This window comes from Pagrus pagrus (genome assembly GCF_965226575.1).
Source record: "Pagrus pagrus genome assembly, chromosome: 10".
Lineage (NCBI taxonomy): Eukaryota > Metazoa > Chordata > Actinopteri > Spariformes > Sparidae > Pagrus > Pagrus pagrus.
In genome coordinates this window covers 11,128,264-11,144,978 of record NC_140194.1, presented here as the reverse complement: position 1 = coordinate 11,144,978, position 16,715 = coordinate 11,128,264, and the positions used below count along the sequence as shown (strand labels likewise).

Below are 16,715 nucleotides of genomic sequence, written 5' to 3'. Positions count from 1 at the left end.
AAACTTTGGCGTAATCTGAGCTGATCCTCTTAAAAATATTTAAATGAAAACATTTGCACATCAATGGGCCTCCATGGCAACACTGTGTGTATTCTTCTTCGGGGGTGCCTCTTTAACACTGAGCTTTAGAAAAGCACATCTCCTCTGTTGTGTTGACAAACAACAAAACAAACAATATTAAATGGAGGAGCTGAGGTTTTTCACATCATTGATGGATAGAGGAATCTGAAAGGCTGAAGGAACTTGAGTTGAATGAACACTCAAGTTTGAGACGCTGGTAATTATATGATTGGTGCTTGGGGATGTGTCGTTATACATGGGCTATAAACCGGAGCGTTTTGAATAAGATGACCAAGGTTGTGAGAGTGAATCTAATGCAGGACTCTCTGCATAAGTATTCACTGAGCCGCCTCATCAGTACTTTATAGCTGCATATTATTGCTCTCCATGGTGAGACCTGTGAGGAGCACCTCTCCCCCTAGTGGCAGAAAATAAATCAGCCCGCATGAACTTAAAATCATCTCAGGTTTGACTCCTTTACCCAAACAGCTCCGATGCCTTCTGAATACATTATAACATAAACCCGAGCGCTTTCATGGCTGCAACAAAATGTGATTATGTTTGTGAAAATAATAGTGCTTCCGTGGTACTTCCTCTGCATTCTGGGAAAGGGGCGATGTATTAATATAGCTCGTGGCTTAATTGGGTTTTTGGATGGTAGATTAATTAATTTGTGGCTAATAGGCACAAACATGAGAAAACAAACTTCTTTACTTTAAGCTCAGGCTGTACATGCATCTAAGTAAGTAATGTAAATTATGCAGATTGTGTTGATTCTTCTGACAAAGAGGTTTTTGCAAGAGGTGCTTTAAAAGATTACTCCTTCCTGGCATTTTATCAATTGTACACTTGCATGAATAAGTTATGCTGCAGATTTGAATTATTAGTCTGCTCTGCTCTAACAAATATTGTGTGATGATTAATGACAGGGGCTGTTTATAAGTGAACTAATATCATCAATTTTACAATACAATAGCGTGTAGGCTATATAATGTACCACAAATACAAACTGCTACCAATTTCTACAACAACAATACAAATATAAATCTTTACCGAAGCACTCACATGTTTTTGTAAGAGTTTTAATATCGGTTTCAGTATTTAGACTTTCACACGATACAGAACTTGTGTTTTAGAGGTAATTATACTTTTCTGGTCTTTAAATCTGCAGTTTTATCTGAAGTTTCCCCCTGAAGAAACTGGATTTCTGATGCAACACGGAAAAAAAAGACATGGGGTTCGGCTCAGCCTTGTAACTCTGCTGCAATCCATGCCTGCAAACTGATAGCTCACAGAAATAGAGCCCCCCTGGTCCTCGGCATAAAATGTGCTCTAATCAGCAGAACATCAATTAACAGTTGGAAATAAAATGTCACCTTGCGGTTTCTGGGGGGGAGAAGGCTTCTCCCCCTCAAGCTTTCATTTGGAAAACTTTTACATTCTTTCTTATGGTAATTTTCTGATTGCACTGTGCGCCTAATGCCACTTTCATTTACCGGGGGTGTTAATTATATTTGCAAAGTTTTAAAACTCAACAAAGCAATTAGAGCCAAATAGTTGTACCAGAAAATGTCATTATTCAAATATGTTTTTTTCAGGGCTGCTGTTAATTTGCGTTTTGTATTAGGAAATGTTGACAGAGATATTGTTTTGACAGGTTAATTGGAAAAGACAGTCTGGAGAATTCAATATGATTTTAAGGGGATGTGCCTAAATGTTAAGGTGTTAAACAAACATACAATCTCTGTCCAATGGCAAACTCCAGTTAATGGGTCATCGAGGAAATTCAAGCAATATTTGTGACATCACAAAATAGAAGACTAATCCTTGTTTTGTCAAACACAGACTGACTTAATATCACAGAGATCACATTTGTGGGGTAAAATATTTCCATTGTGTTTAATTTAACACTAATTTCATGTTCATCAATGCAAATGTTTCAGCACGAGGTCAAACCCCCTTTATCCACTTTGTCTGCAGATTCCATCCAAATGATGGCTTTGGATCCTTTACTCCAAAAAGCAGGATGGATATGACACTATATGCTGAGGTAGGACTGTGCAGCATATATCAGCCAAGTCCTGCCTATGTGATAATTCTCTAAAGTTAAACAGCCATAAAAGGCTTGAGAACTCTGACCTTCACAATCTAACTAAGCAAGAGAAGCCAATGATGTGGAACAGACCCATCGCGGCGCTCACATGATGATAAACTACGCTCCAGCTTTGCTAAAAAATAACTGTATGTCTTCGATGACATATATAGCGCCAGCATTTCAATACGATCCCAATTTATTTTGCACTAAAATGGTTTATTGTCGGCTATAAAGCATATGCAGCAAGAGGCGGAAGGACGTGGCTGCTTCAGTGCAGCGAGTGTGTCTCAAAGGCATATTGTTCTCTGTGCAGCTCAAGAGCACATCTCAGTGATGTGCCTCAGCTCCACGAGGAGGCCGTAAAAACTATCAAAACTTATAAACCTTATCATTAGTCTGCCTCATGTCACTCATTCCTGCTACTTAACTCACAGTTAGCTGTTTTCGTTCGACGACTTTCTACAAACTTGTGAAAAACTTCTATCATGAGTGGGAATTTTGGCACAACAAGAAATAATTTGATCTCATAAGAAGTGTTTTATAACAACCCCCCCGCTAACAGAGCCACCACACACACACACAAATTCAATGACTTTACAGACATGTAGGCTCCCGAGCAGTATTTGTCACTTTGTGTCAAAAAGTTATCATAGAGAATCAAATGGGAGAAAACAAAAGGTTTTGCTTGTTGTTGAATGTGTCATGATACCAGGTCATTTACAATCCTATAACATATTCAGACACTGAGCAGATAAGCGAGCGATACATCTTTCACCACGCCTGCCCTTCACACTTGTCATAGCAGCACCATAAACAGCATCCATAACAATTGAGCCCACAGAGGGAAAACCTCCAATATGCAGAGGAGCCTGGAGCTAGGGCACACTTTGCAAAAGAAATGGATATGTTTTTCAAGTCGTTGTGAAAATTCGAAAAACATTGTTTCTTGTGACAAGCGATACATTCTCAGCAGGAACTTTTATTTTGCGGCAAACAGCCCTATAATTAATGAATAATGTAGTGTTTAGTGAGAGCGTTCTATTATTTGTATACTTGGTGGAGGAAATCTTTATGCGTATGTAATTAATCATAATTAAGAAGGTTTTGACAAGAGCTTGGGGACAGAGCAGACAAAGCCCTCTTTCTATATTCCCAAGGAGGGCAAGATGAAATGATGGGAGAGGTATGCAGGCAGCTAATGAGATACGTTTCCCGTTATTGTAGGTCTTGTTGTGATCTTTGGTTTCCCTTGTGTTCAGGGAGATCACTGAGGGTTACAACCGCTGGCTGGAGGAGGGAGGACGCACACCTCCTTGTTTCTCTTAACCTCCTCCTTAGATCTATTACAGTGCACTTCACAAGGCTAAGTACCATTTAATTTAGTCGCCCTCCCATATTTATCTTCTGCTCGTGATTTATGGGGTTTGAATCTATGCGCTGGAAATGTCTCTTTACTGTGTCGGTCCACAGATTTTCAGACGACGTTACATAAACAGCTCTTCCTTCCTGTGATTAATGTTAACTAAATTATGAACGCACATCAAAGTAATTATTTACAAATTATTACAAGTTATTTTTGTTTATATTTGTGTTGTTTCTGGTGGGGGATTAAAAATTAAGCATGCAGGCGAGTGTCTTGCACATTACATATTTGTACTTGCACTTTTTAACATATTTATAATTGTTCATCTTATCATCTTATCCTTTATAGTGCTTTCCCCTGACCATTTTGTTTCACACAAGCACAAATTTAGCATTTTACTACACATATTACTTGTGTATGTGACAAATAAACCTCTGATCCCCTGGAAAATAACATACCACACATCTTAAATATCTTTTATTTCCTTTCGGAATATAAAATAAAACCATAAAGTGAAATAATCAAGATCAGCGTCAGTGTTGAAGTTCTTCGGCCCTGCGCACACCTGCCATTAACTTGCATCCTAGTTGATCCGATCATAAGTGGACAGCTCTCAGCGAGTCAGTTCACACCTACAACGGCATTACAATGTGTCTCTTGAGTCACCACTTCTGAGCCGATCTCACTTCACCGCTCTATATGCAAGTAAACACGTCTAATTTCAGTTTGCAGAGACCGATTGCGTTTGTTGTTTTTAACTAGGAATCAAACAGCGGGTCTCGTGTGTACTCGATGAGAATCCAGCCCAACCTTTAATAGCAAAACAGCCCTATGAGTCGTCTGTGCAAGCAGCTTAGTACAACCTATATTTATTGTTAGGCAGCGATCTCTAGCGATCATAGTATTTATAACAGGAGCAAAGGAGGAAGTCATGAGATGTAGTTTAAGAGCGACATAGTCTGCTGCTACTATGATCTTTTTCATAAAATTAACCAAGAAGTTTTATTGACTAAACCCTAACCAAACTGTGACCATTTCACAATGTTAATAATGTAACAACAAAGGTCCAGTATGGTTGGTAACAGATTGTCCAACAGTCACATACATCAGTTTGGAAGTCATTGGCAATCAACCTATGAAGTCGTTTGCCCGTTTTTGTTGCTTCTTCCTGTTGTCTTGCACATTATTTAATTGTGGTTGGTTGATTGAGTACGTACCTCCACTCACACAGAGAATATGAGGTGAGTAGGCGGTCCTTTAATGTGGCCTAGGATTTGGGTACACACAGCTAAAAGACTGTAGCTCATATGCAGCTCAGATTACCTCTGAATGTGGTCTTAGAAATTGTATTTGAAAGCTTCTAGGGTACATTCATACATGTACTTAGAGCTGTCCGCTTGTGATCGTATCACCCAGGATGCATGTTAATGCCAGGTGTAAACAGGGCCTTATCCACACATGAAATACAAGCAGGCTCTGTTGTACTTTCAATTAAAGAGGAGGTGCAAACACACTCTTGACAAGTTCTGAAGCTTGAGAGAGAAAGACTGATGAGACAGAGGTCGGAGACCTTAACAACGAGGAAAGTTCATGGAGCTTGTCAGCACCTGTGTGTGTTTGACTGGCTGCGTTCAAGGTGTCCGACCATTTGATTAAAGTCCTGAGACTCTTCAAAGTCCAGAGTGTGAGATAAAGAGGCGCCCGGGTGATGAATGACCTCGTCCCTCAGTCCACCTCTCTAATTTTCCTTTTGGAAGTGAAATGAGCTTGTCCGTGTCTGCGCTGCTAGTTAATTGCTCTTCATGAGCAGCGTTGAGAAAGTGGATGACAAAGTGAGCATACCATCTGCAGCAGCTGCTTACTGGAGGCTAATGCCCCGAGAGCATGCATACTGTCCTGACACTGGCATTTCTCACTCTGCGCTGCTCCTCCAGTCAGGAGCAAAAAACACCTCAGGTTGAATAATTTAGCCGGCGATCATCCACAAAGACAGCCTGAGTGGGGACGGCCTCGAGGCTGCATAGTTTACACATGTTCCATTTGGTTTGGATGCTGTAAATAAAGAGACGGTTATGTTCAACACAAGCGAAAGATCAGTGAATCGATTACCGGATACAAACAGGAGTGTGATGCTTTCTGTAATGACTGATATTTACTATAAGATTATTATGAGCAGTAAAGAGTGGAGATTTGTTGAGTGATCCGGAGCGCTGTCCCACTTGGCGAAGTGCTGAATTGTGTTTGATTTCATAAATAATTGCAGTCATCAGGGACACACATTGTTTTAGGCTTAACCGTGTTGTTTACCCATGCCACATGTCTGAGGGAGAGACACTGTTGTGGATACACATCGCCCTCAAGGAATCTTACCAAGGGCCCACGGTTGGCAAGTGTATTAAAGGCTTCTCCAGTGTGTGTGCACGTACGTGTATGTGTGTGTTTGTGTGTGTCTGTTGTGTGAATAAGTGAGGGAGAGAACTTAAAAGGGGGAGAGAAAAACAACATGCATCCAGTAGTTGAGGTATTTAGGCGAAGCTGTAAGCAAACACATCCGTAGCTAATGAGGCCTGGCATATGGAGTGATGATTGGAATTCATCATAGCTCACTGTTGCTGCAGTGCAGGAGTGTTATGCTCCATCACTTAGACAACCACTAAAGACAAGAAGTAACAAAGCTCTTTTTTTCTTTTTCTTTTTTTTTACCCCAGTGTTAACAAATTAACCGACACATATGTGGGCCAAAAAGAAAAGTTGAAAAGAAAGGTGATTGATTGTTCCCTAGTTGCCTTCCTGTCAGCTCAGTTTCTGTCAGCAGAGGATACATGAAAGATGGAAACCATCACCGCCTCTGGCCCAAATCCCACTTTGCACTCACAAACGTAGAAATTCTTCGAAAATAACAGAAAAGCAAGAACTTTTCCCATCCTCGTGACCCCAAGAGTTTTCAGAATAAGAAGGGCAACAGAAATTTCTTTTGGAAGAGGTGTGGCGCTCACTTCTACATGTGTTCATCAGAGCCTTGTGAGGAAGTCTCTGTGGTGGACTATGTGTGCGTGCTTTTTTGTGCACAAATGTGTACACTTGCATTCGTGTGTGTGTGTGTGCTAAAGAAAAGCTGAGAGGTGGAGGGAAGTGTAGAGAGCTGATTAAGAATCAGTGTTTAGGCTTCCTCTGCCTGTGTTTGGAGCCGGAGATGAAAGGCAGCGGAGGTGGAGGTGTGGGTGCAGGTGCTTGAATCTTTATCTGAGTGTCTCCCTGCACAGTGGAGGGACTGCCGTGTCCCTATTATGGGTGAGTGCGGCGAGCTCAATAGTCCCAGTCACCTCTCAAAAACAGCAGCGCAGTAAAAGCGGCGTGGTGCCAATTAGGATGAAGTGAGCAAACATATGCCTCTCTCAGAAAAATCCTGATGAAAGTGCATATTGATGCCATAAATTAGAAGAGTACAATGGATTGTTGGGTGTTTGTGTGTAAATGTTTAATTAACCTGCTTGCCTACATCGCTGCCGCGCTTCGCTGCTAAGGAATCAATCTACTTAGCAACCCATTTAACAATACAAGGCCTGCCTTGTATGACACATTCATTGGGGACAGCCGAGCAGTTGTTAATGTCTTCAAATTAACAAAGCCATTAACCCAAGTGATAATGGTCGGTTTCATGTGTGTGTGCAGGTTGTCCAAGGACGATAACTCTGAATAAAACCCAGGTCTAATTTTCTTTATGGCTTCAGGTGAGTTATCTGTGTTTTAATGATCACGGACACGTTTAACTCAGGATGCTAATGACGGAGGATGTGTTCAAACTCAGGAATAAAACAGGGAAGTGTCTAATAGAAATGTTAATAATAATCAAAACGGTGTGTGTGAAATTGCCATTTACTGTTCAGCCTCGGCTCTCAGTTTTCACTAATTCAAATATTTATCCAACATCTCAATATTCAGCGTGAATGTTGTGGAAATCTGTCGACGAATCTTGATTTTAACACCCATTAAGTTCTTCACGGTTTGTTTTTTTTCCAACAGTGCTACATAATAGTGAGCAGTCTGCACCCCTCCCCTCCCTTTTTGCAGAGATCACAGAACACAGAGGGGGCCATGATGACCCCGTCCCAGAGGAGCCTGCTGTTTTGCCTGCAAGGTAAAGAGCTGGGATGCAGAGGAGCTTTTTGATTTAATCACCGTGCTCCGCAGTGCACAATGTGTACTAGGAGGAGATGGCAATTATAACGCCCATGCCGGCCTGCTGTCCTGCCCGTGTGGTGATGTATTCCCTGGGGCGTCACGGGGAGACGGTGGCGGGGGCACGGCAACCATGAAAGAGAGCAGAATTCCCCCCGCAGACACACCAGGCTTATCACACTAAGAGCCAATGACGAGCCGGATCACTGGGGCGTGCCACACTTAGTTAGTGCCTCCGTTTGAGCAGAATAAACACTTCAAAACAAGGTGCCGGGTATTTTTATGTTTTCTTTTGTCAGTACTTTTCTGCCAATCCAGACAATCCCGGCACCACACTGACCCAGTTTGCCTGCCTGCTTCAAATCGATGTGATTACACAGCTTTGTGTACAGTGGTTTCTTTAATCGTCACATTACTGCCATTCTCACAGTCCAGATTTAAAGTACCCTTTTGATTGTATTGTTTATACTAAGAGGAGAGGATATGGTATTATGATACAATATTGATATTTCCATAAATAAGTACTAGTGCCGGCTCTCCCACATACTGCATTCGTCAGACTTCTTCACGCGGGGAAGAACTAGCTCAACAACTTTTCATATTGGATCAATCCTACAAGGAATATTGTTGTTTATTGGCAAACATCCTGACACATCATCATACACAATGAAGCGGGCATGAATAATTAATACCCTCTCATACAAAATATTCACTCGCACTCCAATGGTGTTTACTCCCCTGCAGACATCCATACTGAGGATAACCTCTGCTGTTTAGAGGAGCTCTGCGTCTCACTTCTCCGCCGCTGAATGCTGAGGAGTTACAAGAGAGACGCGGTAACAACATAAAAGCAGCAGGAAATAGATCAGTAAATACACAGCAGCGCTGTTTAAAGAGTGGCTCGAAAACACTGTGATTGTGTTTTCCGAACCAGGAAAAATGGCAGCCGAGAGCTGGTGAGTGCAGAGACTGAGGCTAAAACCTGTGCACAGGTGAGCCGATAATGAGCTTAAGGACACATTTAAAACACATAAAAAGGAAGGTTTGTTCAGCTGAATTTGTTTTTTTGATGATAATAATTGCGTGCCTTTCAATTTCTCGAGGCTACATAAGTTAACTTTGACCTCATTTGCTGTGTTTGCTCAGGTTTGAGCAACTGTTAACACATGTTTGGATTAACAGATTTACGGCCTTTTCTCCTTCAGGATCCCAAACGAAATTCGTTTTCAGCCACATGAATTATTCTCCAGACAAATTACTATTATTGTTATTTCTCGCGCTACATTCGAGCACATTCATATTAAAGTTAGTACCTCTGGTTTAGACGAAAACCAACAGACTTACAAGTGAATTTTGTATACCTTGGTGAATGTAACCCAGTTGGGTCCTGTAGACCGTGTGCAGCTGAATATTCAGCCGCTGACTGACTGACTGATGGAAGATGGTGCAGCCCTGGGGAGACGTCTTTGTGGGAGAAATGACACTCCCCTTGTAACTGTCTCGGAAGTCAATGCTATCACACTGTCAAACTCAGAACTCTCTTCCCGCATTTCTTTCATTTCCCCCCATCTCTGCATTCGAAATCATTCCCACAGCCTACAGCTATGAGCGCAGACTTTTAGTGCACGTCCGCTCTAGACGGGAAGTGTGGGGGACGGGGCGCATCCTGGGCCACCCTCACCAGGGAAAGTGACAGCCTGGATAATTGGCACTAATCAAGTGACTGCTTGTATTGAGAGAAAGTCGCTATCTGCACAGAGAGAGGAGCAGGGTTGACCCACCGAGGTAGTGCCCAAGGCCGTCACTCTCCTACAATAGAGTCTGTCAATCTGCAGTGTGTGACAGACTACCAGCGCAGTCCCTCTTTGGTCAATATGCAAAAAAAAAAAAAAAAAAAGAAGAAAGTCAGAGATAAAGAAAGAAAGATAGAGAGAGAAGGGGGTGGAAGAGGCGCTGGAGGAAGAGAGACGTTTCCTATCTCACATGAAAACTAGGATACTATGGAGTGCATACTACATTATTCTTTTTTATAATTTCTCTTACAGCTATTGCTTTGAATTACAGAGGACTTTTTTGTCAAGAGCGAGAAGGAGATGAATCAAAAATTCATCTGAAGAAGTTCTGCATAGGGCGAGGCGAATGTACCTCTGGTGGAACCAACATTTGCAAAAGTTCCATCTCCTTAAGCAATTATTAGCGGTGATAGTTTGACATGTACAAGAGTTGTCAACAACTGACTTTAAACAAAGTACAAAGCAGAAGTAAACAGTGCCTGGGGCAAAATTAACTTGGGGGACTAGCCACCTCATGAATTATAAATGGCTATCTATTACTGCAGTGAGTGGTGCTACCAGGAGGCTTCGCTCATTGGAATAGACTAACCTATTTTCAACACATCTGACAGTGAGGCACTAAAGAATGCAGTTCAGGGAAAAATGAGGCTGTTATTTAGTAAACGAGTTGTGTAATTTCTAAATTGTACCAAACTAACCATGGAATACCCTCAGGGACTTGTGTCATCTGTTATACACGTTTGGCTGCTAACTGCCATTCACTTGCAAATTAATTCCCCTCGCAGAGCACGTTTTAATCCATCTAATTAGCAAAGTGGCCTATACATAAAAGCCTATGTTTTATCTTTTTAATCCGCACCTCCCCGACGCTGCACGGAAATAATTGAAATTATGTCAAGCGAGATTATATCGAGGCAGGGTGATTTTGACAAACTGGACTTTGACTCCGATTTTTTTCCCCTTTGATCGCCGCTTCTGTTGCATCTCAGGAGAAACAGAAAAACATCCACAGGTTCAGAGCATCTCCTCTTTACATACCTTCAGAGTATTTCCTTTGTCGTAATTCTCAAGGTGGAAACGTGGTACATCTACTGACCTGAGATGACAAAGAAGAGGGATTAGAGGAGCTCCCAGATGTGGCTGTGCAGGAGCCACGAGGAGTGTGGCTGGTCAACATTGATAAAAGACAGCAGCCTGTCCTAACCAGGGACTCGTGCCTGCCTGTGCCTCGTGGGCTCTCTCTCAGAAAGGTGGTGAGACGTCTGGATTGGCACCTCTCTGGATACACTGCGGAAAACCACTGGAGGACTGTGCAGCCTGAACCGCTGTGTGTCCCTGTAGAGCAAGGCGCACACCAAAGGCTTCTTTAGACATGCAGAGGAAATAGATGCTCGATTAAACAGAGCACCCTGGGAAGGATTTTAGACGTACGAGACTCTTCCCAAATGGTAGATCGTGGAGAATATGTGAGAATGAGTTTCACCTTTTTTGTCGCATACAGAATCTTTATGAGGACAAATCTAGAAGGAGTCAGTTTCTTCTCCTGTCAGATAAGCAGAAGATGATGAAGCTGCAGCGGGCACACACACAACTGAAGGGTGGGAACACTTTGCCTGACTTTCAGCGCACACACGCACGCACACAAACACACGAAACACAGCAGACACAGTTTGCTTCTTCCAACCCCGCGTTCCCTTTTTTCCTCTCCTTTTCCTTTTTGCAATTTGCGAGTCTTTGCACAGCATGCACAGCTCCGCCTCATCTTCAAAAGACCAGTAAATACAATCTTTTTTACACCAGTGGAAGTAAGTACATAGCTGAATACAGTAGGAAAACAACACTGTGATCTGGCTCTACAAACACCGTGATTGGCAGGTGTATGGCACAAAGCGGGATTCAAGCACAGCTTCACACATTAATTGTAGCTGCCGTTAAAGGATGTTAACCAATATATATTCAATGCTCCCTTTTTAGACTCAGTTCTGAGGAGTCACTCTTCAAGCATGGCGGCGTTGTGTGAGCTGCACCCCGCCGTAGATTTCAGGAGACTTGAAATACCTTTTTTAGTCGGAGCGTCACTGCAGAACAACATTCCCCCCAGCTGTTTATTGGCAACAAAATAAACTAAAATAACTTCAGTTTGTTTTGAATTGAAAGTCTTCATAAATGAAAATAAACAGCACTGCAGCTATGTGCTGCTGAATCTTCTTCCCCATACAAATGAAGGTGTATTTACTTTGTGCACTTTGGCACATCAATATTTAATCCTCCCTTTATTTGATTTGATTGTTTCGATAGGGTCCAGAATTATTCAACACCCTGGACACACCGAGGCCGTCGAGCTTTGTTGTTCCCGGCCCTCAGTTAGAAGTCTATGCTAATCTGAAGAACACAGGATTTGGTGAAGAACTTTGCAAGATGATAAAAGGACAGTGAACACAACACCGCATCACATTAGCAAGGTGGAGTTACTTCTACTGACTCATAATTGTCCAACATGCCTGGGAGATACACAGATGAGTTCACGGGACACCCCCAAAAAAAAAAATCCTCGCCCTCTTGTTTTGCATAATGCTCAGCTTTGCATGGAAGCAGGGTGGGGGCACGCAGGGAGGGGCAGGTGCCAGTGATCTTCCCAGTGTCTCCAAGTCATTTTGTTTATCATTCAAATGCAAACCTTGTTCCATTATCCATGAGGGAGCAGGAGTAATGTGTTAATGTCCCTTACTCATGGTAGTCTTTTGGTCCGAGCTGACAGCACGGCACCCGTCCTTGTCACAGATGATGAGAGACAAAAGGCAGACAGAGGGCGGCAAAAAACAGGTAATTACTTCATACCTACACTTTCATAAAGGCGACTCCCCTCAGCATTCATATTTCTGTGTATTATAATTAGGCCAACCAGGCCGCGGTCTGGGGATGCGTTTGAGGACATACAGACTTTGGGACTTTGATTAAAATCTGAGGTGTCAAAGCAGACATGAAGGGACCTCAGCACTTGCGCCCTGTTTATGCTGCATGCAGTAAAAGAGTCTCCTCTTCCTTTATGCCGCTCTATGTGATTGATTATTTAGTGGGAAAACTCCACAGCTCCAAATCAGTGTGAAGCCAGCAAATAAAGTCAAATAACAAGGGAGAGTGCAGGTCTGAGGGAGGGAAAGATCTCAAGATGTTTTTGAAGCGAGTCAGAGTAGCCAAAGGCGAGCAGATCTTCACTCTTTCATATCCCCCCTTTTTAATATTTCTGCCCCGTTTTAATGATGTGCTTCCTATCCTTGAGTAAAGTTCTTCATAGCCAGTCTTTTTGCCAGAGAGGATTTTTTCTCTTTGAAATAAAATGTAAGTATATATTTAGTCTCCTAGTTTAGAGGCTTACAGGCCGAGGCAGAAATTCAAATTTGTGCTTTTATGAAAAAGCATATTGACGGTTGTGTGGCTATTGCCAAAATGTTAACAATACATTAATAAACAGTGTGTGAGCTCAGCGGCAGAGCTCCGCTGTGAGGCTTCAGCGTGTAAATTAATCAGAATCAGACTCAACTTTATGTGTACGCATGTGAAATTATGTGAATCTGACTCTGGTTTGTACGACACAGAAAACAGAGTTGTAGCTGCTAACTGGAAGATGGTTGACAAGATAAGTCAGACATCATGCTTACAGACTTTTGAAACACTATCAAGTTTGGAACAAATGTCCAAGTCTTAATAATCTAAACGCGTGTTAGTGTTTATAATCCAAGATTAGTGTTCTTTGTTGTTGAGCTGAGTATTTTGTTTGTTTGTTTTGTGTTCCAGGACATGGATAGATGTAATGATCTTCATTAACCATCTCATCTTTATTTTTTGATAGTCTAGTCCTCAAACTATGCAAAACTTCTAGTCTCGAAAAAGTCTAACTTTTTCCCTGAGCATGGAACCAATAATAGAAAAAAAGTAAAAGTAGTACAAAGAAGAAATAAACGTAGTGGAAAGAAATCTAGAATAAATACTGGATAAATATGTGTTAATAGTGTGGATGGGTTATGTTCATTATATGCATGTGTACATGTCTAAAAACATTTTACACAGCGTGAAGGATTCATATTGTCAAATGATGTACACCGAGCAGGATATATATTCATATGTACATGCTAAAAACTGCATTTAAAACTGTAATGACCAACAAATAGTCACATTAATACGTATATTTCTCTGGCTTACTTTAATCATCTGTATGTTGATAAGAAAAGACTGGGTACCAATGTATTTTAAAAAGATACTTTATCAATATAAGGAACTAAGCAGACATATCTACTATATGGGGACTTCGCATAAAGAAAAATCAAATATTGATGATGAAACAATGAGATCCGAAACAGCAGGCGGCTGTCATTACAACACCTATAAGTGTTAGAGGCCCAGATATCAAAGCCGTCCTTTTGTCTCACAGAGGTCTGCCCTGCTTTAAACATATCTATAATGAAGGCCTCTCATCACACTGTGTCCGTCTCAATTATCAGCCAGCGCCGCGTGCTTCCAGTCCTGAACCCCGAGGCCGACTGAATGTACCTGCATCTCTTTTTCTCCTCGACTAAAAGACACCGGGCGCACTTGAAAGGACGTGCAGCCAGTAAAGTTGGCACGTGTGACATGTCTTAGTCTGTATTTTTAAGCAGCGTTAACGAAGACCCTGGAATACAAAAGATAATGATACAAAAGACACACAATTTAGCCAAAGAAGAACTCCAACATGGGATTTCTGTTTCACTCTGATCTCACACTATGACTACATCAAGATTATAGACTTTAAATCAGATCACATTTCCTGCCAAGATCCAGTTTATGAGCCTTTCACAAACTGTAACGCTGACAGTTATAGCGTACGGTTTAACAATGAAGGGTTAACAGCATTGTTGAACCTATTGTTCTGTAACAAAATATTAACAACTTTCCAGCGAAGGCGTTGAAAGGGAAATATGTATAGAACAACCCCTCCTCCTCCTGCCTCCTTCTCCTGTCTTAAGGCAGAGATAGCCATTGAAAAAAGTGCTGGTTCAGTCTCCCTCTGTCTCTGGGCATAGCTTTGATCAGTCCTACCTCAAGACTTATCCTGGAGGGAGCGCTGCACTCCTATTCTCCATGGCTAATCACACTTCCTGTCTTTGTCTTTATGTGCTTTAGACAAGCGTCAGATAGAAGCACAGGAACAGATTTGCCCCGAGAACCTGGAGAATAAAGCCTCTGGTTGTGCTGCGGCTCGTCTTCTCCAGCGGATTTCCTCATGAATATTTCCACTGTTGTTGGAGTGGTGGATTTCAACCCATTGCCGCTTTAAGAAAAAGTGCTTTTGAGAGAAAGAGAGTAAAAAAAAGAAGCCTTTTGGAGTTCAAGATGCCAGACTGTATGTCACCTGACTGTGGTGGATAGTATATTTTTAGCTAGAGAGATAAAGGCCAGAGGTTAGATCCCGCTGTACAGTCTAGGATCTTTACTCCAAGCCATAGGCGCCTTGCTAACCAGAACAGACGAGACACAGGTAGTGAAATGGTTAAGAAAATAATTTCACATGCACAGCATATTCTTTGGGCTCAGGCAATATCGCTCTGCTTGCCACCAGTGGCACTTTTCACCAAGAAACTGTGCTTTGTGTATTTCAAGCGAGTACAGAAAAGACCATTTCTGCCAGGAGCCAAAAAGAATGAAAAGAAATAGACAAAACTCCTTCTTTTTTTTCCGGGGTAGCTGAAGGCTATGAAAACCATCTTGTGTTCTATTTTTGAACTGATTTCCATATCCATGGCCACCTGAGGGAGGTCAGGCTGCTCCGGCCAACTTCCTCACAGGGAGACGGTGACAGGGACACAAACCCGAGCACAAACCGTGCTCCGTCCTTTTCCAACACCCACGCCACTCACCATCCTCCCTGGCACCGCCGAGACTCTCACACAGATAGGGAGAAGAATGGCCATAAAGAAGCAGAAAACAACAAAATCATTTTTTCCTTTGACTTCTTTCTCGCTTCCTTTTTCTTCTTCTTCTTCTGCTTCAAAGCCTGCAACTCTCTGCTGTGCCCCAGGGTTAATTAACATGAACCAAACAGTGAATGATCAGAGAGAATGGGAAATCTCCAAAGGTTAAGTGTCACATGGGAAACGTGTTGTCAGAAGGAGAAGAAGAAGAAGAAGAAAAAGGCTGTTTTTTTTTCTTTCCTGCGCGTTCAAAATCAAATGAGAGGGTAGCGTTGCAGAGGGAAGAAATTTGTAGACACCTTTCCAAAACTTTGCATTGCTCCTGTCAGAGCAGGCAGAGCTTCACGGTCTGGCTTCAAACAATATCTGTAATTCGGTGACATTTTGATGAACAAAAGAACTCCGCAGTTTTCTCCAACTTGCTGATCTTTCGATGGATTTACTCCCCGTTTTTTTTGTATAATATGGTTATAATTCGCTTTAGAGAAGTACACACAACACAGCTCCGTAAGCAAAAAGCTTGTGGGGAGGAAAAAAACACGTCCATCACAAAGCTAATCACTGCTTTTAAAGACCCACTCGTTGAAATTGTGTCTCCTCTTGGTTTTATCCCAGGAGGGAAAAAAAGAAAATGACTTCATGATCCACAGATATCCTGGATAGCATGTCTTGCAGGTGAAATAGTGTGATTTCTCCCTGTAATAATTAACAAAGGCTCCTCTTCTCTCCCTGTGGCTTGTCGCTGACATTTGGTTCATGCTTGAGTGTCTGCCTGGCTGATTTCAATCTCTTGCATGAAGGTGAGGCTGTGTTTGTGTGTGCGCGCGTGTGTGTGTGCATAAGGGCCAGTGGCCAGTCCGACAAGGACATTGGTGACAGGGCCTGGCTTTAGTAGATGGGATTAAGCATCATGGCAATATGGATTAGGAGACCCTCTCAGTCAATCCAGAACCTCCAACAGGTTAGAGGCTGAAACACAAATGAGCCTTGTCGGTGTGTTTGTGATTTTGCAAAATTGCATTATGTAAAGAGTCGTATCTCACTCTTTTCTGAACACATATTTTGACAATTTACCCAATTTATCACACCGATCTCCACACATGTTGTCTGCAGTGACACTCCGTATTGATTTACGCCGGAACACCTCAGAATGGTCACCTCATTCGCGGCTGCAACAAGCCTTATTTTACATTATTACATTATGTATGCAGGCTTGAGTATGGATAATGGATGAATCTAAAGCAAAGCAGTTTAATTACCCACCATCATTCTGTCTC

The 16,715-nt window shown here is 42.1% G+C and overlaps 1 long non-coding RNA gene across 1 annotated transcript; it reads left to right on the top strand.

Moving 5' to 3' along the window:
• Window positions 1–118: 118 nt before the first annotated feature.
• Window positions 119–7,941, top strand: LOC311263324. Its single transcript, XR_014623337.1, has 4 exons — window positions 119–277; window positions 1,232–1,511; window positions 2,041–2,110; window positions 7,542–7,941. It is a non-coding gene; the product is annotated as an uncharacterized lncRNA (long non-coding RNA).
• Window positions 7,942–16,715: the final 8,774 nt, after the last annotated feature.